General features: G+C 38.6%; 1 protein-coding gene across 8 annotated transcripts in view; it reads right to left on the bottom strand.

Moving 5' to 3' along the window:
- LOC309630376 (uncharacterized protein) overlaps positions 1-27,327 on the bottom strand; it is a gene marked incomplete at its 5' end in the record, with an annotated part of 1,321,579 nt that overhangs the window by 1,257,304 nt on the left and 36,948 nt on the right. For 4 of the 8 annotated variants that reach the window (XM_082395561.1, XM_082395563.1, XM_082395564.1 and 1 more), the window contains one exon: positions 18,200-19,567. The exons of the other annotated variants lie outside the window; for them this stretch is intronic. Of the gene's footprint in view, positions 1-18,199; positions 19,568-27,327 lie in introns of those variants that run through there. 8 annotated transcript variants of the gene reach the window in all.

Here is a 27,327-nt window from a genome sequence, read left to right as displayed (position 1 = left end):
TAATCATGAGTCACTTTAGAAGCTATGATAATATTGAAAATGATTAATGTCATGTAACAATTTCATTTAAAAAACAAACTGTAGTCACTTTTGAGAAAGCAAATTTTAGGCAGTAAAGCTACGTGAAATCAACTTTTGGAAGAGGTAGTAATTTACTTAAAACTAGGGAAGTGACAACTATCTTAAGGCAACTGCTAAATTTTTGATCTCTTAGAATAGGCTCTTTGGGTAAGTTTAGAAACTCTCCAAGGTGAGTTGTCTGCTTCAGGTAACTATTTTCCTAATGTACACATAGCAACAGCTATCATATGTGGGTTTCCCAAAATTAAATGGAAAACAGTCACTGTTTCCTTTGTCCTACCCAAGCCCGTGAGGCAGACTGTGATTAGATAAGTTATTTCTGTAATTGCCAAACACTTTTGATTTCCAGTAAGGAAATGACTGAGGGAACTAGTAACAGAAATACAAAGCATTTAACACACCAGGAAAGTATTAGTTAAGCTTCTTGGCCTGGCAGATGCCAATACAAAATCAAAGCAGACAATCCTCTGAAGAAATCAACTCTAGTCATTCCTATCTATAAGTAAATCCAAATCAAATTAATAAGGACATTTTCTCCAGGTAAAGTAGCTCTAATTTTTCATTTTGTGACATGACATTTAAAAGGCAATACAATGGGTAAGACTTCCTTAAACTGTGAATTAGGTGAAATTATTTTGACTACTCCCATTTCATTTTCTGTCACATATCATATCTTTCATTCTTGGAAAAGTAATTGCTTTAAAAAAAAAATCAAGCAACACTTAAAAAAAAAAAAACAGAGTAGAAGGACTTCAAGGTGTTTCTCAGAGCCACTGAAAAAATTCTAATTAAAAACAGTTACAGTATTCATAGAAGAATCATGAAAATAGTCCCTCAAGGCAATCACCTCCCTTTTCCTAGAATGTTTTACTCTCAAAGAGTTCTCAGGTCTCCACTAGGCCAAAGCTAGTTGGTTAAGCAACAAACAAACAAACGACTCCTTCCAGGAGTAATTACATTTCAATAACAGACTCTTGAATGTGAAGTTCGATTTAAAGAAATAGATCTCATGTCCGGGATGTAGGCACTATGACAGAACAATGAGTTAGGTGTCTTTTCTGAGCAGAGGGTATTGCTCAGTAGTTTCTCCAATCACACAATGTGGGTGACTCTCTAATTTATCGGCTCCCTAACCTGGCTGACACAGGACCTACTCTGGTGAGGTCTGTTTTTGCTTTGGACCTATTTGTCACTTCATTCTCACTCAAGGAAGGAAAGCTTCAGAGTTTTGACTTCTTCTGAGATAGAATATAAACAAAAGGAGACAGGAAGGAGGAACCCAGAAACAGCTGGTGGTCGAAATGAGATGGTGGAACATACTGTAAAAACAAAACAAACTGCTAAATTGGAATGACAATATCCCACAGATAAAACTCCCACTGGTGCTCCAGTAAACAAAAGCCACACTAGGCACTGTGTCACCAGCATGTTACCAGATGCTCAGTTTTTATCTCGTCACATTTCAAGGAAAAATAGAAGTCAGTATGGAAATCCTACTAGTTTGCTTCATTGAAATACTTCTGTCAGCCAACTCTGCTGTAATAAATCTGTTCTACAAAATAATATCTTTCTACCATCACCATACATACTTGCATTACTCTTCTTTCACAAAATCTATCCCACTGACATTTTTCTTAAGGATTGCATCAAATGAAACACGTTGATCTAAGGTTTTGTTTACCTATGTAACTCGTAGGTAAAAAAATGTCAGCATTTAAAGTATATGAAGTATATGGAAGCACCAGATGAGATCTAAAAACGGCTCTTTCCTGCCAGCTTACTTGCTGGGTCATATGACTTTCATCAGCTTTTAAGTGAGTTGGATACCACCTAACCTTAACACAGGATATCTGAGGATGAATGATCAAACCTGAAACTGCTTTAAATCCTGAAGGATAGCCTCGTACTCAGTAAAAGGCAGTTTGGATGGATTTTTAAAATTTTTTTCTTTGTTTTATGAATTAAATGAAGGGCAAACTCAAGGTTTCTTTTTACTTCTTTCTTACCAAATATGGCAAAGCCACTCATAACAAAGCCAAAATGTGAAAATCTGCCTATCCACCACGGCCTTTAATGGTCACAGATATTTGTTGAATGATCCTGGGATGAAATTTCAAAGACAAGGGTTGTGGTAGGACCTGGCCCCACCCACCAATGGGCCAGCACCAGCCATGAGATCCACCCCCCCGGGGCTGTACACCAAGCTGGATGGGATCCAACCCTGCCCACCAGTGGGCATGCAGCCACTGCACAAGGGAGGGCCTGGCAGTCAACTGGGCCAGGGGACAGCCTCACCTACCAGCACACCCATAGTAGTCAGTCCCAACACAACAGAAGGACCCATGCAGTCCACACAGGGGGCACCCCAAGAGTGTACAGCTCTGGTGACAAGAGGGGAGTGTGCCGCTGAGCCCCACAGGACATCTCCTACATAAGGTCATTTCTCCAAGATTGGGACATGTAACTGACTGACCTAACACACAGAAATAAACACACAGAATTAGGCAAAATGAGGAGACAGAGAAATAGGTTCTAAAGAAAGGAACAAGACATAACCCCAGAAGAAGAACTATGTGAAGTGGAGGTAAGCAATCTACCTGATAAAGAGTCTGGGGTAATGATCATCAAGATGCTCAACAAACTCGGAGAAGAATGGATGAACGAAGTGAAAAGTTTAACAAAGAGTTAGAAAATGTAAAGAAGAACCAAACAGAGCTGAAGAAAACAATAACTGATATAAAAAATACACTACAAGGAATCAACAGTAGACTGATACAGAGGAACAGATAAGCGAACCAGAAGACAGAGTAGTGGAAATCACCCAAGCTGAACAGAAAAAAGAAAAAAGAATTTTTAAAAATGAGGATAGTTTCAGACACCTGTGAGACAACATCAAGCCTAATAAAATTCACGTTATGGGGATCCCAGCAGGAAGAGACAGAAAAAAAGGGCAGAAGAAATTTATTATTATTTAAAGAAATAATAGCTGAAAACGTCCCCAATCTGGGGAAGGAAACAGACATCCAAGTCCAAGAGGAACAAAGAGTCCCAAATAAGATGAATCCAAAGTGGTCCATACCAAGACACATTATAACTAAAATGGCAAAAAATAAAGAGAAAGATAAAATCTTAAAAGCAGCAAGAGGGAAAGCACCAGTTACATACAAGGGAACTTCCACAAGGCTGCTAGCTGACTTTTCAGCAGAAATTTTGCAGGCCAGAAGGGAGTAGCACAATATACTCAAAGTCATGAAAGGGAAAAAACTACAACCAACAGTACTCTACCCAGCAAGGCTATCATTCAGATCTGAAGAAGAGATAAAGAATTTTACAAACAAGCAAAATCTACAAGAGTAGGGAACTTTAACACTCCATTTACATCAATGAACACATCATCCAGAAAGAAAATCAGGAGGAAACACTGGCCTTAAATGATGCATTAGACCAAGTAATTTTATATATATATATATATATATATATATATATATAAAACATTCCATTAAAAAGCAGTAAAATACATTCTTTTCAAGTGCAAATGGAATACTCTCCAGGATAGATCACTTGTGAGGCCACAAAACAAGTCTTAACAAATTTAAGAATATTGAAATCTCATAAAGCATCTTTTCCAACCAGAACAATATGAGATTAGAAATCAACTACAAGAAACAAATTGCAAAAAACACAAACACATGGAGTCTAAACAATATGCTACAAACCAACCAACGGGTCAATGAAAAAAATCAAAGAGGAAATTTTAAAATATCTTTAGAAAAATGAAAATGAAACATAATGTTCCAAAATCTATGGGATGCAGGGCAAGTAGCTCTAAGAGGGAGGTTTATAGCAATACAAGCCTACCTCGGGAAACAAGAAAAGTCTCAAATAAATAACCTTATATCTAAAGGAACTAAAAAAAAACAAACAAAACCCAAAGTTAGTAGAAGGAAAGAACTAACAAAGATCAGAGCAGAACTAAATGAAACAGAGACTACAAAAACAAAAGATCAATGACACTAAAAACTGCTTCTTAGAAAAAAATCTAAAAAATTGATAAACCTTTAACTAGACTCAAGAATAAAAAAACAAAGAGAGGGCCCAAATAAATAAAATCAGAAATGAAAAAGGAAACCTTACAATCAATACCAGAAATACAAAGGAGCATAAGAGATTACTATGAACAATTATACTCCAATAAAATGGACAACTAAAGGAAATGGACAAATTCGTAAAAATGGACCTTCTTCCAAGACTGAATCAGGAACAGACCAATTACCCTAATGAAATTTAATCAGTTAAAAAAAAAAAAAACTCCCACCAAAAAACGTCCAGGACTAGACAGTTTCACAGGTGAATTCCACCAAACATTTAAAAAGGAGTTAACATCTATTCTTCTTTAACTATTCCAAAAAAATTGAAGAGGAAGGAATACTTCCATACTCATTCTATGAGGCCAGGATCACCCTGATACCAAAACCAGACAAAGATATCACAAAAAAAGAAAATTATAGGCCAATAACACTGACGAACATAGATGCAAAAATTCTCAACAAAATATTAGCAAACTGAATTCAATAATACATTGAAAGAATAATACACCATGATCAAGATGGCTTTATCTGCAAATCAATCAATGTGATACACCACATTAAATAACTGAAGAAAAAATCGTATTATCATCTCAAAAGATGCAAAAAAAGCTTTTGACAAAATTCAACCCATGTAGGGTAAAAACTCTCAACAAAATGGGTATAGAAGAAACATACCTCAACATAATAAAATGAAAATGCAGCCTACTGAATAGGAGAAAATACATGCATATGATATATTCGGTAAGGGGTTAATACCCAAAATAGACAAAAAACTCATACAACTCAACACCAAAAAACAACCCAATTGAAAAATGAGCAGAGGACCTGAATAGACATTTTTCCAAAGAAGACATACAGATGTCCAAGAGACACATGACAAGATGCTCAACATCACTAATCATAAGGGAAATGCAAATCAAAACCACAATGAGATATTACTTCACATGTGTCTGCACAGCTGGCTGTCTATTATTAAAAAAACAAGTGACAAGTGCTGATTGGATGTGGAGAAAAGGGAACCCTCATACACTGTTGGTGGGACTGTAAATTAGTACAGCCACTACAAAAAACAATATGGAGAGTCCTAAAACAATTGAAAATACAACTACTATATTATTCACCAATTTCATTGCTGGGTATTTACCTGAGGAAAACAAAAACACTAATTCAAAAAGATACATGCACTCCTATGTTCACTGCAGCATTATTTACACTAGCCAAGATATGGAAGCAACTTAAGTGTCCATCAATGGATGAATGGATAAAGAAGATATGAGATAGACACACATAATGGAATATTACTCAGCCATAAAAAAGAAGGAAATCTTGCCATTTGCAATAACATGGATGGACCTAGAGGGTATTATGCTAAATGAAATGTCAGACAAAGAAAGACAAATACCATATGATTTCACTCATATGTGGAATCTAAAAAACAAAATAAATGAACAAACATTATAAAACAGAAACAGACTCACAGATACAGAGAACAAACTGGTAGTTGCCAGAGGGGAGGGTGTGAGGGATAAATGAAGTATTCGAGGAAGATTAAGAGGTTACAGACTTCCAGCTATCAAATAAGTCACTGAAGGTAATGTACAGCATAAGAAATATAGTCAATAATATTGTAATAACTTTGGTGACAGATGTTAACTAGACTTATCATTATCATTTTGTAATCTATAAAAATACTGCATCACTATGTTGTACACCTGAAACTAATATTGTAAGTCAATTATACTTCAGTAAAAAATTAAAATCAACTTAAAAAAAAAACAAAAACAAGGGGCCTGTAAATTTCAACTGTGGTAAATATGTTTAGGAAAAACCCTTGGAATATTAATCTAAAACAAAAGTAATGACAGATAATTATGAGTTTAATTCTTAGGTATATGACTCAAGTTCAAAGAATCGAATATATATGTATTGGTAATTGAAAAGTCTTTCTTCTACATGAATTAAGAAATAGCTAATCACAATCACATACAATTTCTATTTACAGTGGGCCTGTTCAGTGAAAATAAAAATAGAATTCATTGAACATATTTGGACCCTCCTTTTTAAAAAGCAGTTTGAACAGATATCTAAGGAAACATTAGTTTTAAATATTATTTAAGAGAGGAAAGCATTTGAATAAGAATACATATCCAATTTCATTTTATTAATGAATTCTGAATTTTTGCTTTATCATAATGTCTTTCCAAGGGAAGTCAGGTGGCATTCCCATAATCAAGTAAGGTTTCACTCTAGTGCCCTCAATGAGGAAGTTTCTAGTCATCTCAGCAGGAGGACTAACAATGAAGATTTTCTATCTGATGGTGCAAACAGAGAGGATTAAGAATAGGAACCAGAGATAAGGTTCTGAGCTTAACCACTCCCAGTGAATACAAATGAGACCTACACCTTGTTTCTTCGAGTATATGATTTCCTTCACTACCATGGGTCTATCAATTTAACTCATATCTAGCCAGATGACAAGCTAGTTTTTACCTCTAGAATTATTGACAATGATGTGTACGACCTAGAAGTAATCCAACAGAAATCTCTGGCATTTGAGTAGAGTTAGTAGTCCATGTGTGAATTAATGATGCATCCACAAATAATGTATTATTAGCCAGAAAGCATTTTCAACACAAATTGTTATATGAGAATCTTTTAAGAGACTTTAATGTTTTAACTCTGGAGCTGAAATTAAGACACTAAGCATGTTTGTGTGTGCGTGAAATGCCTTGCCATGGTAGCTTTTATATCTATCTATCTATTTATTTATTTTCATGATAGCTTTTAAAAACTGATTCTCCCCACCCCTCCCCTAGACCTTCTAAATAAGCCTAACACATTCATTCAATTTGGAAATGTATCTTGGCAAAAAGTTCTCCCCACCCACCCAATTTATAACCAAGCCTCAAAGTAAAATTGTTTAGAAATCAGACCCATGAGGGAAGATTATTCTATCTGCCAAGGTAATGCTATGTGCTATTGTTTACACACACCTTTTTGTTGATAGTTACCCTGGAACTCAGGAAGCCACACTGTCCTCTGGGGAAATAAGATTAATCACGTGTGATGATATGCTGGACGTGCTGTTATAGAGTATTTCAGTGATACTATAGCTATAACCATCTTAACTTTCAGATGAATATATTTTGTTCCTACATTTTGTTCCTAATAGGTTTTAAAGGGATGATATAAGCATGGTATCAAGGTTTTATTTAGCAATGGATGCTAAAGATAGTTACATGCACAGACATTATCCCATGTTTAATATCTTTGGCAGCAAGGCCCTGCTGTAGATTTAGTTCTCATTCATTCATTTATTCAATTTTCTTTTTCTACTAGAGAAAAACGAAGACCTTTTAATGAAAAAACACAGTAAACTTATAGTATATAGACATCTTTAATGTCCATTTCTTCTTTCTCTTCACCTTCAGCTTTGCCCACTCACTCACCCCTCCATGTCTCAACACTAAAGTGATGAAATCATAACCACAGAGACTGAGAGAAATATTCAAGGTATTGAGGACTCCATGGACATTTCTTCCCCTTGTGCTGATTCCTAGTTCTTCTCCATGGAAACAGTTTCATTTTTTTTTTTTCTCAACAAACATTGGTTGGCATACGACAATGTAAACAAAATTTTGTCCAAGGTTTGTTGTATACATTCAAAGTCTATCATATGACTATATCAGTAAAGTGCCCCAGAGTTGAGAATACCTCAATGTTCCTGGGGTTAAAAATTCGGTAACATTTCTAAGGCACTTATACACTGAATATCTCACATCACTGAGGTATCTTAATAAATCATTGTTTATTACAGAGAAAAGTATATGTTTGCAAAAAAGGTAAGGAAACAAGATATAAATCTATGGTAAAAGTACATTAATATATGTTTTTCTTTCTTTAATGAAAAAGTATTTATCGAGATTCAACCAAATGTAGATCATTATGCTAGGAACCACGTGCAGGAGAAGGTCAGCGTCAGAGAGGTTGAAAATATCATTGTAACACTGAAAAATTCCAAAATAATTTACAGTCTGGGGTGGGGGAGAGATTAAAATGGATGAAAGGTTAATTATTAATGTAACATAACATTATTTAGTAGATAAGAATATGTATTTGAATTCGGGCTTCACCAATTTTAGCTGGTGGCTTTCATTTAAATTTCCTGAGATGCTTCCTCACCTGCAAAATGAGGGTAAGAAGAGTACCTTTCCCATGGAGTTCGAGGATTAAGTAAGAAAAAGCTCTTAGCACAATGCTTGGCACTTAGTGGGCACTAATGTAGACAAGGTCATAAGAACTTGGAAATGGAGTAGAGGTACACTGGAACAGAGCAGTTCAAAGAGAACTTCAGACATGAGGGAAGACTTCAACAGGAACTTGAAAGATGGTTAGGATATGAGTGGGCAGAGGTGACGGGGTACTGTCACAGTCCGGGGGGATGGAGCAATAGAGGAAGGACAAACATGTCGTGTGCTGGACCAGTGCAACGAGAGTGAAGGTGTGCACTGAAGTTTACTAGGATGTAGTACTGGAAAAGAAAGCAGAGGCCACATTATGAGGAACTTTGAATGAAAGGCAAAATAATCTGGACTTTATCGATAACAGGGAGTAATCAGAGGTTGCTGACTTTGCATATTTATCAAAAGTAATTCACGTAAATTTATGAAATTTATCCTTTGACAACAAACTTCCAAAAATAAAATCCAAGATGGTAATTAGAATAACTGACCTGTTTAGAAGCTTGTTTAGATTTTCTAAACCATAAATCAGTCATGTCTCTGCTGTGTCTCATTCCATTTCAGATAGATGCCCAGGGCTCTTTGACTTTCAATGGAAAACATGATAGTTACCCTACTTTTACCTAAGAAACTAAACATGTCTGGCCTACTGAGGTCTCTAAGTAGAGGAGAATAACACAATGGTAAATAGAAATTACTTAGTGAGTCAATTGTGTGCCTAGTCTTGAAAAAAATGTCTTCAGCATTACATCACTCTGAACACAAGCCAGCTATCATCAGATCTCATTAATTAGATAAGCAGACCAAATTAAATTTCGCAATACTTAACTCAAGGTGATTTTAGGGTATACCAAAGATTCCAATGTATAGTTTATATCTTTTGAAATATTTTAAAAAATAAACTAATGGAAGTTTTCAGTTTTAAAATTCCAGAACTCTTAAAAATTTCAAATCCAAAACCTAATACAAGCTTCCATGTAGAGCATTTCAGATTTTAAAATATATTCTTTTTGATTGTGATTAACAATAAATATTAAAGTATGGCATATAAGTCCTTCTTCAGACATCATACTGAGATAAATGAGTCATTTGGGGTCTTGGTAGAAATTCCTCTATTATTCTAAACTAAAAGTTCAGTAGTAGATGTACAGAATTATGGGTCCTCTCTGACCTGCATTCATTATTTTCTTTTCCTTCAGTATAGATATGGCTCAGGACCAAATCTGAAAATTTATATGAAGCATACCCTTTGCATACCCTTTGCATACCCTTTGCAAATCTAAAAATTTATATGAAGCATACCTAAATATAGATATGGGAAAGCATTTATCATCTTTTACCAATGAAAACAGCTTTCAACTCCAGTGCCCAGTCTTGCAGCTGGGAACTGTAACACTGAACGTTAGAACTGGCAAGAGACAAAACCGTGGCGGAAACAGTTTGGGGTTTGGGGTGTTTTTTAATACCTCTAATTCCACGCATCAGCCTCCTGAAGGAACAAGGCTACATTTTACAGCATCTTAGATCTTCAATGCAGAGAGCCTTGTGTTCGGGAAGCACATTTCTGCCTTTCTTTCAATCAGTCCTAGTTATCAGAGTCTCTGTAAATTAACTGAAGGCAATCTGATGAATTAAATAATACAAGATTCAAAGGAGCGATGATAACATAAGTTATCAATACACCTTGGGAGGGCATGGGGACTGAGGGATCCGTATTTTAATAGATATGTTTTCAGACGAACTGCTTTAACCATTAGTGAAAGAACTTAAGTGCTGACTCTAAAAGCCAGGAGGGCACTTGGGGAGAGATGCTCTCTAACAGAATCCCCTCGAATCAACTCATTCAGACGACCCAGTCATCCTACCAGGCAGGTCAGCACTGCCTGAGGCTAAAGGAACCCTAACCCCACCCGCCGACTGAGCACTAGGTAAAGGGTCATCACCGCTTCCTCGACTCCAGGCACCTCTGTATACATAGCTTCATGGTCTGCATGGGCAGGACCTCTGTTCCTATCCAGTTCAGTTCCACGGCCATTTACTAAGCAGCCAAGAGCAGTAAATAAAGCACTACGTGAGCTAATTCGGGGCTGCAGTTCTCGGCCTGGCTACCCAGTGACACGATGACCTGCTGCTGTCAATCGTGGGAAAGGAGAGGAGTTGTGATTAATACAAAAGGCACTGCTCATCCCTGGAAAGTTATTTAAGTTCTTCTTCACCTGGATGGCCAAAATCTCAGTCAATTCCCGGCATGGCTTGTGTGTGAACATGCAGTACTATGAACAAAGGCCAAGTCCCACCCATGGGCAGGGTCAGTGGTCCACACTCTCCCGAGCCCACAGCAACCACTGCTCCTGACTGCCCCTCCACCAGCCCACAAGTGTGCCCCTGAACTGCAAGAGGAATGTTGGAAGAGGCGTTGCAGAACAGCTGTAACCTGGTGGAGGTCACCTCAACAGCTCTCATCTTAAAATAGTTGAGCAAAATATTACTAGATTAAAAACTTCTTGAGTGCAACGACTATATTTTATAATCCATTGTGACATTCAGCATAATCCCTGATGTCTAATGTTCATTGAGCAAATAAGTGAAAACTTGAAGAGACTGGAAAAGGAGGACTTGTTGGGAGCAGTTAGGCTAACTGGATTGTGAATTTTAAACTGGTTTAGCATCCAGATGTTTTATGCAACTGAAATCTTTTCAGATCAAAGGGTAAAACAGAGAAAGAGCAAGTGTGGAAAAAAGATGAGCCAGGAACTTCTGGCCCCTCTCCTCCCATCCCACTCGCCTCTACTGGTGGCCCTGAGGCATCCCCTGAAACCTTCAGGATCTCTCAGAGCACAGGTTAAACACAAGCACACCAAACCTCCAATTCGCTAACTGCAAGGATAACATTTAACCTGGTTTATCATTGCAATTCTAGCACATGCCACAGGTTTCGGCAAACAGTAAGTACGCGGTAAACATGAATGAATGAACGAATGAATGAGCATAGGATTATAACATTCAATGAAACGTAGGATTATAACATTTAAATAAACTGCTCAAGGAAATGGAGTAAAGTTTAAAAAGACTCAATAGTGACCAACTTACTCATCCTAGGATTCGTATATAATTACCTTTAAAAAATTTTAAAGTCTAAACAAAAAAAAAAATCCTCAAAATATATTCAGAGAAATTTTATTTTACTGTAGTAAATATAATATTCATTGGTGAGGGTCTTCAAGTACAGAAAGCTAATTAATTAATTAATTAAGAAACAAACTCCATTTCAGAAGGCGCTATTCCATTGTGCTTGAGTAGAATGAACAATTCACCTCCAAACTCGCTCATGCTCATTGTTACTTTGAAATTGAGCTGTGCATTATTTACTATTCTTTCAGAGAGTTATCTTTCCCTGGTCACTGGCCACAGCTGCTGAAGTGAGTGATTCTTTCCTCAGGTTCCTGATCTAGCTTTGCTCCAATTTCATGCTGCCTTTATGCTACTCAAAATTCATCTTCAAGTTACAGCTTACAGGATGTTTTCCCCCAACCCAGAGCATTATACTCATGTTTCAATCACAAACACAGGTATACTTGCCTGAAGCTTCCTCAAATGCAGAACCCTCCTAGAAGCTTATCAGGGGTGTTTCTTAATTAGAACAACATACACTGGTTGCTAAAAGACAAAGAAGTGTATAATGCTTGCTGACAAACTGCATTGAATTTATAAAGCAAATTTATCCAAAAGCAAAAACAAAAAACAACTCTGTTCTTCCCTGCAGTCAAATGAATGTTTTCTACAGCAAGCTATCTATACATTCAAAAATCTTTTGACAGGGGAGCCTTTTGTACATTTCCAATTTCTGGAAATAATGCAAAAGTGGTTCCAAAAGTTTAATTAAATTTATGCATTCAAAAGTACTCAGTTATAAGACCAATACTGTTTATATTGATCAAGTTTAATGAAAATATTAACAGACTAAAATATTTTGAGACCTGGGAGCAGATTGGGAAGGTAGAAAAAACTGAGTTCTATTAGAGAATATCTCGTCTATAACCCAAGGTTTCAATCAGTCATTATTAGCTTTCACTTGATTTTAGAAATTCCATGAAAGAGATTATGTAAGCCATTGGACTTAGGTCTACAATTCTGCCGTATGTTCCAAATCATAAGGATATTCTAAGATTGATACACTCGGTTCCAAAGTTTAAAATTCCAGGAATTCAAAGATTCACTTTGTCCCCTCTCTTGAAGGATGGGTACTTGGTAACTCAAACAACTTCTAAGGTTAGCTCACGAAATATATCTGCAAAAACTTGAGCATAATTGATACTCAAACCCCGTGACTCATCTCTAAAACTGCGGTTTTCTTTCCACTGGAAAGCTCTGAAATTCTCCAAAACCTATCATTTATTTGAGTCAGAACATTCAAGCAATGGAGGAAAATTCAGCTTTTAGCATCTGGTCTATCCACACACTCAGTTTTAGCTTAAATACCTGTACTTCCTTGAACAAATTAGGACCACTCATTTTTCTCTGTTCTCAAAATTTCAATATGCTCAGATTTCTGGTCATAACATACAAAGGTACAATTTGAGATGCACTCATATGCATCAAATTGGTTCTCTCAAAATCTTTTAACTGATAAAAAAAAAAAAACTTGATCTAAAAAAAGCAGCTCAATGAATATCTTCAATAACTTTCCATCCCCTACCCATCCAGCACCACATTCTACTTCAACTTCTTCCAAATATGCCATAACCAGGAGTCCCCAACCTTGGCGGCACCAGGGACCGGTTTCGTGGAAGACAATTTTTCCCTGGAGGCGGGGAAATTGTTCACGGATGGTTCAGGCGGTGATGCCAGCGACGGGGAGGGCAGATGAAGCTTCACTCGCTCGCCTGCCGCTCACCTCCTGCTGTGCCACAGCCAGGCTCCTAACAGGCGACAGACCTTTGGGGACCCCTGCCATAAACTGCTTCAGGGCTAAGGGGAAGAGAACAAAAGGGAGCTTCAAACTTGATCACTTTCTCCATCTGTGCTATTAACCTGGCTTGCAAAGTTTATTGCATAAACTCTGTTAGTGTATAATACAATGAAAGATGTGCACAAAAATAACTGTTAAAGACAATTATTAAATAAATGATTAATTTTTTTCTTTTCCTTGCAGATGCCCTGTGACAAATGAACTCAGTTTCTACTGATTCTAAGGTGATGGACATTTTCTGCCTCTTGATCTTGGTTGTAGTTACAATGTTTAAGTTACATTTGTAACAGGTTACAAGGCATACACTTAAGATTTGAATTTTTTACCATATGTTCATTACCCCGCTGTAAGAATATGTTCAAATAGAGCAGCTAGATCTTCCCAAAATTAACCTGGGTCTCAGCTGTCACATATGTAAAATAGTGATAATAATGCTGCCTTCATCTCATGGTTGTATAATTTATGTAACCATGTGAAGAGCTATTTTCTATACAATAAAAATTTTCTTTGCAAAAAAATAATAATAACGCCAGGCACCAATGAATTTAAGAAACAAAGGTTAAGAGCATTTCGGTTATTTCCAATTGTTTGGAAATGTCTGCAGAGCTCTCGTTTCCTTCCTGCCTCTTTTCTCCTCGCCCTGGGAACGCATATTGCTCCAACCCGCTCCAGTACCTATTCAGCCAAGCAGAGCCTGGCCTGACCCCTGTAGTACCCTTGGGATTTGAGGCTGCTCTGTTGCAGTGCTGAAGCCAGACTCTGAATACTGGGCAGGGCACCAGGAACCTTTTTTGCCTTTTCAGAAAGCAGGCATTGACTTTCTAAGCCTACTCTTAATGGAAAACCCCTTTACCCAAAGGTTTGTGTCTAAATGATTCTCTGGGTCTTTTTCCTTGTATTCTCATTCCCTTGTCCAAAAGAGAAAGAGAATGAAATCTAAGTAGAAGGCTACCCTGGTGACAAAGCTTCTTCCCTTTATTTTGAGATTGGGAACTAGCACCGTGAAAGCAATTTTGTGTTGAATGCTAAAGATTGTTTTAGGCTTTAATACAGAGGTTTGCCATCACATTCTGATGAGCACTATTAATGACTTCTTTTCGTAAGAAAACAAGTCCTCATGCCCTCAGCAAAGCTGAAACAAAAACTTACATAGAACAGAACAAGATTTAAGGAGAAATATGCAGCTATTTCTTCGTGGAGTGCAAACGTTTTAAGCCATGTCAGTTTATAGGATAGCTGCTACTCTTAAGCACTCTCCTTTGAGCAAGAAAAGTCACACTACAAGAAAGGTCTTTATAGAACAACTTCCACACTGGATGCTTTAACAGTATTTTCAACATGGTTTTCCTAATTGTCAGTTTAATTTCACGAAACTGGTTTTGTGGCACACTGCCAGACACCATCACAATTTTCAGCAAATACACTGAACCACTCTTGAAGCTGCAGCCAGAGAACCAATAATCTTTTTGCATAAATATATCAGTCTTATCAAACAGGAACTTTTAAGATAATTTAAAACAGCTTATTTCCTAACATATGGCATATTCCAAATATCATTAAAAGCTATTTAAATTATTTTTATTTCCTCAGCTGTTGATTCTATGGATAGGAAATGGTATGAGTCATGTATGAATTAAACATAAATATTAGGTAATATTTACTGAGTCCCTACTATGCCAGACAGTATGCTTAAGTTAACTCATTCAGTCCTCAGAAAAGTGCGATAGATATATATTATTATTATTATTAGCCCTGTTCTACAGATGAGGAAAATTAGACTCAGAGAGGTTAAGTAACTTGCCCAGAGTTACACAGTCATTTTCATGCAGGAAGTATGGTTCCAGAGCACACGCTCTTAACTCCAGGATATGCAGTACAACTAACTCATCCACCACTGACTTACACACAACTCAGCAAGATAGCTTCTTGACAGGTAAGTAGGAAATGTAAAAGGGAAGGAAACATTCACGTTCTGGCTTCCATTATTTTATCAGCACTTCCTATCGTTTCCTGGGCGACCCCCATGCACCTGGCACTGTGTCAGAAGCTGCACAAACAGGGAATGAGACACACACAATTCCGGTCCTCAAGGAGCTTATTTCTAGTAGGCGCAGGAAGAGACAGAGAATAAAACTTTAAACAAGACAGACTCAGAATCCGTTGCATGCTGTGAAGGAAAACTGGATACTATGATAGCGAGTACCTCCGACACAAGAAGAGGGTACTTTGAGTAGAATGGCCAGGAAAGGCCTCTCTGAGGAGATGGCATCAGAGCATAAAAAAAGTCTTTAGAAGGCAATTAACAGAAACCAGCTACACAGAGTTGAGAGATTAGGATCCGGGCAGAGGGAATAACAAATGGCAAAGGCCTTGAGACAGGAAAGCCCTTAACTTGTGCAAAGCACTGAGAAGAAAGAAAAGGTGGCCCGGATGACTGAAATCCGGTGGGCAAGGGTATGAGTGGAAGAGGCTGAACTCAGGCAGAAAGGCAAGCTCAGACACAGCCCTGCCGGCGGAGCACAGGTTTTATCCTAAGCGCAATGGGAGACCCCTGGAGGCTGTCAGACAGGGTGGCGCTGAGCAGGCTGGCTTACTGTGGACTCAGCAGAGGCACAGGCAGAAGCAGGGAGATGGGTGAGCAGCCTGCTGTAACAATCTAAGTGAGGAGGGAGGATGGCGCGAGTTACAGTGACACAAGCGGAGAAGAAAGGGAGTCAACAGTTCTTGAGAGCTATTTTGGATGTGCGTTGACAAGACTCTGGGCTAAAAGCAAGTGAATGGATGGTGGTGACATTTACTGAGATGGAGGAGATGCAGAAAGGAACCGGACGGGCGTGGCGGTGCGGAGGTGGGGAGGTCGGGGAGAACAGATTCAAGAAGTTGGTTTTGGAAGTTCTATTCATATCCAAATAGAGACGGTTTACATAAATTTTAAATTCTTTCTTCAGCCCTTCAGCATGGTGCTGATGCAATGCGTGAGCTCAACAAATATTTCCAGTTATAGCACAGACAAATCCTGCAGTGATAGTTAAGGTTGACAGAAGTTCAGTCTCGCGAGAATGTAACTGTTTCAAGACTTTTGAAACCCTTTAGATGATCCGGAAGGCTGAAATGTTTATACAAAAGAAAAGAACTAACCTCCTGTGTGTTCTAACCACTCCTGGATGGGCCTCTGGAACTGATCACCCACGACACCGCAACTCCTTCTCTCCTGGATACTATTTCAGAACTGCCCCCTCTCCCCACACTTCTAACACTCCTTCCTAGACTCGCTCTCGGCCAGCAACCTTGCTTCCTGTGTCTGTGCCCACATGTCCTTCCTTCTCACCAGTTACCATCTAGCAAAGTCTGCACTCCCGGCAGAGGTAACCGAGATCCCCTCTCCTGCAGCTGCCTGCGGACTGGGCCCAGCGTTTCTCCTCTCTCCTTGAACAGCAATCCTTCCTTTCATACCGGATCTCTGGGTCTTTCACATCACACACCAACACTGCTATTTTTCATTGCCTAAAAAAAAGGATTTTGATCCCCACTTTTTCTGCCAGCTACAGTCCTAATTCTTTGCTCCTCTTTGCAGCAAACTCCTGAAAACTCTGTCTATATTCGTCATCTCATTTTCCCACCTCTTACCACTCTTTCTGTCTTAAATCCATTACTAACTTCATCTCCACCACTCCTCTAAAAACAATTCTACTCAACATTGCCAATAACCCAGTAGTTTAATCCACTTGGCATCTCTCAGTCCTCATGTTACTTAACGCAAGTGATGACTCTCTCCTCCTTGGAATATTTTATTTCCCTTGGCTTCCAGGACACCAACTCTCTTGACTTCCTCCTCCTTCACAGCCAGACTTTCTCAAGTTCCTTCATGCATTCCTCCTCTTCTCTCCGACCTCTTAGCCTCAGAACATCTCCTTATCTTCACTCACTCCCTTAGTGACGTTTTTGAATACTATCCACATGCTGTCAACTCCCAAATATTTATCTCCCTCCCAAGCCTCTTTCCAGACTTTTATATCCAACTTCCTAGTCAACATCTTCACCTGTATATCTAAAAGGTGTCTCAAATCTAATACAGCCAACAATGAGCATCACCTCCAAACCCTTCTTCCCTCCCCACAAACCCTCATCCCTACTGATGGCAACTCTGTCCTTCCAACTGCTCCAGCCAAAATTATGGCACCATCCTTGATGCCTGTTTTCCTCTCGTACTCCACGCCCAATCCATTGTTGTCTTTTTCTGACAGCTTAGAGAAGCTAAGTGACTTGCCCAAGATTCCTCAGCTAGCAAGTGACTGTTGAGATTCAAATCCAGTTCTCTCCAGCACTAGATAGAGCCTAGCTTGAATATTAGCCTGAAAATGAGTCATCCAGCTAACCACTAGAATAGACAAGGAATATATATGGTGTATGCAAATATTCCAAAGATTCTCTGTGTGGTAACTCTACACTAATATATTGTCTATAATACATTACACTTTCACAGCTGGTAAAAGAAATCCGTTCCGCAGTTTTGTAAGCACACTGATGGAAGGACAATTTATCAAATATTTAATAGGGACTTCTTTTGCTCTCTGTGTTGAGATCAAATCACCAGACACAAAACCTTCCTTCCCACATTTGCCCAGAATTCAGATGAGCAGATTTTCCAATGCCCTTACCAGAAATGACTGTCAAAGATATCCTCTGATCCTCCTGACTCTGACTCGCTCTCTTTTCACATGGCTTTCTGAGTTTGGCAATCGTCAACAGATTTACAGAGCTGCAGGAAGACGCCGATGACCCCATTTCATTCTTCCTTCCCTCTGTAATTCTGGAACACAAGCATTATCAGATTGTCTCAAAGATGTTATCTGTCTAAACTGTTTTGATTCTTTGCCCCCAATGTTTTTGTTCCACATACTCTACATGATGTCAGGACCTATCATTTTCAGAAAAGGGCTTGGAGAAGCCACTTAGTTCACTGGGCATAAACATTGTTTACAAGCACTATAATGGGTCAGTTCCTTTAACAGAGATGCTTCCAGAGTCCTTGGTGGCCTCCCTAAAGTTTTTGCAGTGTTTTCGTTTTAAATCCCAGTATGCAGCTTTTTGATCCTTTAGGCTTTCAGGAGACAGTGGTCTATATCTTTTAGGGATGGCAGTGGGATATTGGGAGAATAAGTTTAAAGACCAGTCACTTTCATGACTCAGAATTCTTTCTCATATGGTAAATTGCAAATAGTGGCAATATTTATGTTATGGTTTTTAAATAATCTAACAATTTCTCCGTTCCCCCACTAAGAGACACTGTCATCTCTACTTTTTCCTTATGTTTTCAACTTGCTCATGCACCCCTGGGAACAATACTTCACTGTGGAAGCCACATGGGTCTGGCTGCTAGTTTTTACTTTCCTATGTGTGGAAGGAGTCAGAGCCAATAAATCCTTAGAGCTGCTGCTAAAAGAAAATCAGTCATAAGAACCTCAATCTATGCACAATCTCCCCTTAAGTTCTCCCATCACTAGTTGCACTCAATAGTACCTACTGCCATGGTCACCAGCAGTTATTAACAATACGTAAAACACAGGATAAACTCTTACCAAAAACTTGGATTAAGAACATGAACTGGACCAAATATTTCAGGGTACGTTTATTAAACATTAAGTGTGTAGGCAATCAGAACTGTTAAATAGTCTGTGGCTATCCAACCAATACTCCTAAAACACTGTCTTTATCCAACCACAGGACCACACGGAAAACTGCGGAGTGCTGGCTGCTTCACGTTTCAAGTCTCAAACCTTCCATCCTCATCGAGGTCCTTACTGGAAGCATCTCTGTCATTCATTCCTCCCCCAGGCTTGCTTCCACATGTGGCTCACACTGAAGCTCGGAGCCAGGCAAAGAACTTCCTCTGAATCACTCCAGCGTAAGTGCTATTGACGTGCAACCCTGTGAGAAGCTACAGGCCACATAGAAGCCATTAGCCACTTCTCATCTTCCTTGTTTTGTCTTTAAACACTTGGCAATCCTATTCGAGAGGAGGCTGCTTCCCCCTGCCACAATCTCCTTTTCTATTTTTCCTTATGGCACGTTTCTGAGACTGCCACTCCTCGAGCACTCCTCTTTAGTATATCTTTATATTTCAGTCTGTTATACACCAAGATGCTTTCGCTCATCAGATTCTAAATGGGACATGGCAAGTATAATGCCTAACAGCAATGACAAAAATGGAAGAAAGTTTTGGTTAGTCTGTAGTCTAATGACCATGGAGATTCCAATATTATAAAATACAGCAAAACAGAGAATTCCTAAAGAAAAGTACTTAAGGAAATAGAATGAACAGAACAGAGAATCTAAATTAATATTGTGGGGTAACAGATAAAGTTTAGAATAGGACTAAAGTCACCCAACACCGCAGACCTCAGAATGTGGGACTCAAAGTCTACTGGAGAAAGGTCAGTTCAGGTGTGCACAGAGTTTAAGGCCCAAACTGCTTTTATTATATTTTGATGTTCGACATTATTAGAACATCTCTCATCACTGAAGTGCTCTTGATCAAGAGTTCAGGTGTTTCAGCTGGTGACTTAGGCTCAATGGAAGACCTAGATTCTCAGAAGGAGAGCCTGGCTGTAGGTAGCCTATGGACCTGACACAGCTAATGCAGCATGTGGACATGCCTTGGGGTTAACGACTGAGACTGTAACAATAAAACAAATGCTGTAACGTGCGGGAGCCAGAGCACAGGGACTTGGGGCAAACAAAGCTGGGCCTAACCCTAGGCACAGAGTTTGCTTTTCTCTACATTCTGAGAAGCTACTGTCTGATCAGAAGAGATATCACTGCTGCTGTAAACAAGGATGGCATCTAATCTCCTGTTTTCATGGCAACGCCAAATGGCAGTGACTGCACATTCTCCAAGAAGAGAAACTCCGTTAGTTGCAACAAGAATCTCATTTCTGTACCAAAGCAAAAATCATTGAAAACCTAGTCAAACCATGCTTCCATAACAGCAGTTTAAATCTCCAGTTACAGAAAGAATTGCATAAGCATTAAAAAAAAAAAAAACCCTCTAAATAAAAAGATAACAGCTACTGCTTAAAATTTCTTCTTATAGGAGGAACTATTATTTACACTCGTAGCAAAAGGATAAAATTTCCTAAATTAAAAGTCAAACGGGGGGCTTCCCTGGTGGCGCAGTGGTTGAGAATCTGCCTGCTAATGCAGGGGACACGGGTTCGAGCCCTGGTCTGGGAAGATCCCACATGCCGCGGAGCAACTGGGCCCGTGAGCCACAACTACTGAGCCTGCGCGTCTGGAGCCTGTGCTCCGCAACAAGAGAGGCCGCGACAGTGAGAGGCCCGCGCACCGCGATGAAGAGTGGCCCCCGCTTGCCGCAACTAGAGAAAGCCCTCGCACAGAAATGAGGACCCAACACAGCCAAAAGTAAAATTAATTAATTAATTAATTAATTTAAAAAAAAAAAGTCAAACGGAAGGATAATTGTCATCTTATCTACAAATAATACTTTCTTGTACCTGTTGTCATGATCATATGTTAATCTGCAGACAATGTATAAATATCAAATCATAAATCAACTTCCTTATGTGGAAAAAAAAAATACTAAGAGAAACTATACTAAGAGTAGTGATTTTTCCAGGATCTTCTAACTGGGTAGAAGGACAGGACAAATTCTAAGGCATTGCTAATTTTCAAATCTATGCATTAGGCACAAATTTATTAACTTATGTATGCCGTGCATTCGTTTCTTAGAAGTCTTTCCCCAACAGAACGCCTTCCCTTACTTTGAGACAGAAGCATCTCCTACTTTGCCCATTGGTTACAAGATCCCTTGTAACACCACGCATCACTACTAGGCCCAGTAGTAGCTATAGGAAACGTCACAGAATTTTCTAATTTGGGGTGACCTAAATGCTCAATTATTAATATGCAGTAGCTGTTTGCTACATGGGACAGTACTTGGCCTGTTGGCCCAGGTCTCAGTGTTCAGATTCTGTAGCATCAATGTAACTTGCAAATGCAAAGTACTTCCAACTGTCACATGCTCCCTCCTCCACACCCACTTTCTAGCTTGAGGTCCCTGGTATTGACATCAATTCACACAGACTGTGCAAAAAGGGTTAACTTTTTATTCCCCCTTAAAAGAATGTTGAAGCGACACATATATATCAACTTATATATATCATAACACATATATATGAGGAGGTGGATACATGCTCAAGGTCATGAAGAGTATTTATGGCCACAGATGCTGCCCATAAGAACTGAATGTAAATCATCAACAAAACGTACTGAAGAGACTCCAACCCTGCAGAGATACACATTATGATTATTATTTATATTTATACTGTATATTTTACATATATTATTTAATATGGTAAAAAATACCCATAAAGTCTGATGGACACAACCTTAACCAAACGATCAAGGTTACGATTACCGGATTTAAGCCACACTAACGTCATGTGGCCCCTGATATAGTGCAATGAGAAGAACACCTCACCTTAGGTGTTTTTTGCAAAAATCCATAATCCTAGTGTAATCATAAGAAAATATCAGACAAACCTAAAATGAGAGACCCTTTACAAAATGCCAAACCAGAACTCTTTAAAATTTGTCTCAAGGTCATGAATGGCAAAGAAAGACTAAGTAACTCTCACAGACTGGAGAAGGCTTAGGAGACCACGGTTAATGCAGTATGTTAGCCTGGGTTGGATACTGACAGCAAAAGGACATATGAGGGAAAACTGGTAAAATCCAGATGAAGTCTGTAGTTTAGTTAATAACACTGTACTAGTGTTAATTATTCCTTTGTTTTGACAAAATGCACTGTGATTGGGTAAGATGTTAACACTAGGTGATACTGGATGAGGAGCACACAGAAACTTTCTTCTATCTTTGTAGCCTTTCTGTAAATCTAAAATTTTTCCCCCCAAAAAAAAGTTACTTAAAAAAATATTAACTTATTACTAAATGTTACCAAATGCCAGCCACAGAGACCAAGAAATAATATGTATGTTAATCTCCTGAAATTCACACAAGAAAATGTTGCAAATTTGGTACCTAAGACTTAAGATTCTTCTCTCCTTCCTTATAGACAGCTGGATGTAATTAACGATAACCACCTGTATTCCAGCAACCTATCTTTAAATTCTAATAACTTAGCTAAAATTAAGCATATTCCAAACAGAATAAAATAAAAAATGAAAAATTCCCGAATATCTTAAAACCCCAACTGACTGCCTGGTTTCTTAATCTTTCAACGCATTTTATAAAAAGAAAGGGCTACTTTTAATTTTTCTTTAAATTTTCTCTTTTTGCATACCTAATAAAGCCAATCTTTCCTTTTCCTTTTAGTTTTCTTATATACATTTTAATGGAGCATCAAATTTGACAAGGCACATTTCACTTCTAAGAACTATTTATCTAGCTTACAAATTGAATGTTTAATATGTTTTGTCTTACAGTATGACGCCACTTTTGTCAAAAGGGTGTGTGTTTGAGTCTGGAGACAGTAGTCTGGAGAGACACACGTCAACAGCGGTATGAAAGACAGCAAGCTGACCTCCAAAGATCCACACTCTCCTTCTCTAGTGTAAAGTTGCTGCCAGAAAGTGATGATCTAATTTCCAAGCCCCCTTTCTGCTAAGTGAAGCTATGTTACTAGTTTGGGACCATATAATGTGAATGTGTATCATTTCTAGGCCAAAGAGTTTAATCATGTGTTTCCTCCACGCTCTCTTTGCTTTGCATGATAATCTTGAAGGCATACTCTACAGCAAAGTAATTCTTTGCGAGCAAAGTTATAAAACAGTAAGAAAACTAACACATTATTAATTTTATATTAAATATCACGCACCCTATGTCTGTGTAAGGATAGGCTATCCACTTCAATACAAGTCTTGCACACGATGTTCTACACATATATTTTTGTATATTTATTGAAAAAAATCCGTGTATAAATGGACCCACACAATTCAAACCCATGTTGTTCAAGGGACAACTGTAGGTCCTGCATGGAGAAAAAAAGAACAAACTACTTAATCTTTCAATCCCAATAATCTTCCTCTTACGTCTTGTGACTTTGAAAAAGTTACCTCTTCCTACCAGATAAAAAAGTTTTCCTCGTTAGGATAAAGTTATCTGGAAATGCTAGTAAGTATTCTGCTATGTTTTAGATCCAGTATCACAAATACAGTATCCCAGGGCAGATGTACATGTCATTTTAAAAATATTACCTAGATGCATGACAACCAAAAGTCAAAAGGATGTAAAGATTCCAGCAGATGTGAGAACTTAGAAAAATTAAAAGTCACAGAAACAATGAGCACCTTTAACCTGGGGGCATTCATTATTTTGTTTATATGTCCACAGCATACTTTAAAAACAATCATATATTAAAACGAAAGCAAAACCAACAAAACTATGCCTTTGACCCCACAAATATTTCATTATTTTATGCCTTTATCTCAGTCATAACGACATAACAGCCATGGCACAGACACGCAATTCTCCCCTAATATCTACACACTTCTTCACGATTCTGGTCCTGCTAGAGATAGGTATGCTGTATTACTAGCTTTGACCAAAAACTGTGAGAAGTAATGTGTGTCACTGCCAGGCCGAGGCAGTGAAAAATCCCAGAGGGATACTGCACAGATTTGCATCCCCTGCCTCAGTGAATGGAAAACTGGTGTTGAGATGACAGAGTCAAGATGGGACCTTGAATCACTGCTTAAAGTGAGCTGCCTTGGAGACCTGGCAGGCACACTGAAGGCTTTGATATAATAACACACTGAGATTTCTGAGTTAGTTTGTTACTGAGGCATAGCCCAGCCTGCCTAAAACAGCACCTCCCAACTTTCTCCCTCCTTTGAATTCCACAGCATTTCAATCCATTTACTACAAAGGTACTTACCTCTAAGTAAGCTTTGGGCACTGTTATTTAAGCAAAGTCTTTGCTTAGTCTAACTCAAAGACTTTCAGTGAGACAAGTATATTCTTGAGACCTCTCATTCATTGCCTTACAGAAAGCATGGTATAAAAGAACGAATCTTAAAAAAATAACTGCACATCACAGACTAGTATTTAAATTCATGAACATAAAAGAGACACTGACAATGTGCATCTATAGGAAACAAAACATAAATGAGAGAACTAACTAATTGTATCTATTTTTTCTCTGTCAGCCATAGTGAAGAGGCCTAAATGTCATTTGCTCATTTACGGCGATACATATCAGAAGTACCAGAAATCAGTTTCTTTGCACTAAAAAAAAAGTGATAAGATAAAAATATCTTAGATTTACATATTAAAAGCAACAGCACTCACTGCCAAGAAGGACTGCAGATAAGGCAGAATCTTCTCAATTATAATCAGTAGAACAGGGGAAAATGTTAGTGTAATTTCACCTGGCATCTAAATCCACTGGGGTAAGTCTATAAATACAAACATGTAAGTTAATTACTAAATGACTCACTTAGCTAAACAAGTCAGTATGTTCGGAATCTAAGTTATCCAGCTCTGCGCTGCCTCAGTGAAGCTGAAGTGGCTGTAATGGAAGCACACTCAGGTTTCCCAGGACAACCAAAACCAGTGCTTGCCCATCATTTGATGGATTCCTAACAAAATATAAACCCGATTTAAAACCAGAGCCCAGCAAAAATCTATGACACATATATTCAGATGTACATAAGACTACATTTTCCAGGTCAGCACCTTTTCACAACATATATTCCTAAAGGTCTAACTACATGCCTCTTTTAGCACACAGAAGGGTTGCGCTTAACTATGTGCATTAGAACAGTGATTTTTCAGGGACTTCCCGGGTGGTGCAGTGGTTAAGACTCCATGCTTCCAATGTAGGGGACCCAGGTTCAATCCCTAGTCAGGGAACTAGATCCCACATGCATGCCGCAACTAAGAGTTCGCATGCCACAACTAAAGACCCAGCACAACCAAATAAATAAATAAATAAAAAAGAACAGTGATTTTCAGGATGGAGCAGGGAGTGAGACAGTAGAAGGTGAGAGAAGGCGTATTAGAATCACCAAGGGAGGATTTTCAAACCAGCTCACATGTCCGCCCCAGTCACCTTGGGCATCTGACAAGCCCTTAGAGTCTCAGGCCCTGTGGGGTTCGGGGAACAGGCGTACAGGCTGTAGGGGCCTCAGGGATCCTGCTCTATCCTCACACCTTCCCCCATCTGGAACTCCTGAAATGAAGACAGATACGTTTCTTTTTCTGTAAGATTTTTTAAAGGTGGACTCCTGAGAGAATAAATTCAAACAAAATACCCAGCAGAACAGTCTCGATGTTCCTGGTGGAGACTGAACCAAATGTTTCCTGAGCATCTCCTTCACACTCTTCGTCATCTCGGAGAAAAACAGCATGTTCCAACTTTCTCACTTATTCTCACACTCTAGGAAACAGAATGTCTCACAATACTGAATAGAACTGGAGGGATTATACTAAAATCTCTCAACGATGGCTTCATAGAGTTTTAATGCAAATGTAAAATTTAAGAGTATGGTCCAAATATAATGCTCTGTATCCTCCCAAAATTTCTTTTCTTCACAAAATTTTACTCTTTCACTGAAACAAATTAATACATACCTATGGTGTGCTGTGTAGTATCAACATTTGTCAGAAATATTTAACCAATTCTATTTGATTGAATTGTGTAATTTAACTCTTGGGCTTCAAATCCTACTGATTCAACTTCAAAAATATCTTAAATTATACTTCTCCCCATCTCTACTACTGCAGAAATAAATCCAACTCATCACCTCTCCCAGGAGAGCATCATTTTCAGACTACTCACCCATCAGACTATACCATAAGATTTGTTGTCCTCCAACCCAAATCTCATCGTGCTGGGGTAGATTAAAACCTACTGTTGCTTCTGCATGACCTTAAAGACAAAGTCTAAGCTTCTTAGCTTTGCAAAAAACCTTTCACAAGCTTTAGACTCAATTCATGCAGCTCCCCACTGTGTAGTATTCTTGGGTCTCATTAAACTCATTAGATATTTTAAATTATTCCTGAATACAACATAACTTTTCTTTGACTTCACGTATGACATCTACTACGCTTAGAATGCCCTCCCCCAACTTCTTTATTAAAAAAATACAAATAAATTTTCCTACTGGTCCTTCAAGAACCGACTCAAATTATACTCTCTCCTCAAAGTGTTCTGGTTATCACATGAGTGTAGTAAGTTACTCTAAAACAGGGCCACTGTCAAAACAAGAAACATTTATTATCTCATAGTTTCTGTGGTCAGGAATTTGGATGGAGCTTAGCTGGTGGTTCCAACAGAGGGAATCTCATGCAGTCAGGACACTGACTGGGGCTGTAGGGACCTGAAGCCTTGATTGGGCTGGAGGAGCCCCTTCCAAGATGGCTCCTGCATGTGGCTACTGGCAAAACCCCTTGCTGGCTGTTGGCAGGATGCCTCAGCTCCTTACAACGTGGACCTCTTTATAGGGCGGCTTCAGTGTTGTGATTACCTGGCAGCTGGCCTAGATGAGAAACCTGTGAGAGAGAGACAGAGACAGAGAGAGGGAGGGAGGGAGAGGGAGAGAGGGAGAGAGCGTGCGCGCAAGGAGAAAACTAGTGTTTTTTATCTATTCGGCCACATTCGATTCACTGGAAGTGAATCACTAAGTCCTGATAATGCTCAAGAAATGCCTCCACCTTTGCAGGGAGGATTGTCAAAGAATTTTGACATACTTTAAAACAATCACAAAAGGTTTCCAAAATTTCTCCAGAAAGTCAGCTAGCTATTCCTTCTTTCGTATTCCCCTAGTATTTTTTCTATCTGTATTGCAAAACTGAACATATGGTGTAAGGAATTCATCTGAAAAGACATTGTGGGGCTTTAATACATAAACAGTTAACTTCTACTTTGCTATTTCCATATGTTTAAATCCCAAGACTCCTAAAATTA

Source organism: Balaenoptera borealis (genome assembly GCF_965194805.1).
Source record: "Balaenoptera borealis genome assembly, chromosome: 1".
In the NCBI taxonomy this organism is placed as follows: domain Eukaryota; kingdom Metazoa; phylum Chordata; class Mammalia; order Artiodactyla; family Balaenopteridae; genus Balaenoptera; species Balaenoptera borealis.
The sequence above is the reverse complement of the archived record's forward strand: the minus strand, read 5'-3'. Positions and strand labels throughout refer to the sequence as shown.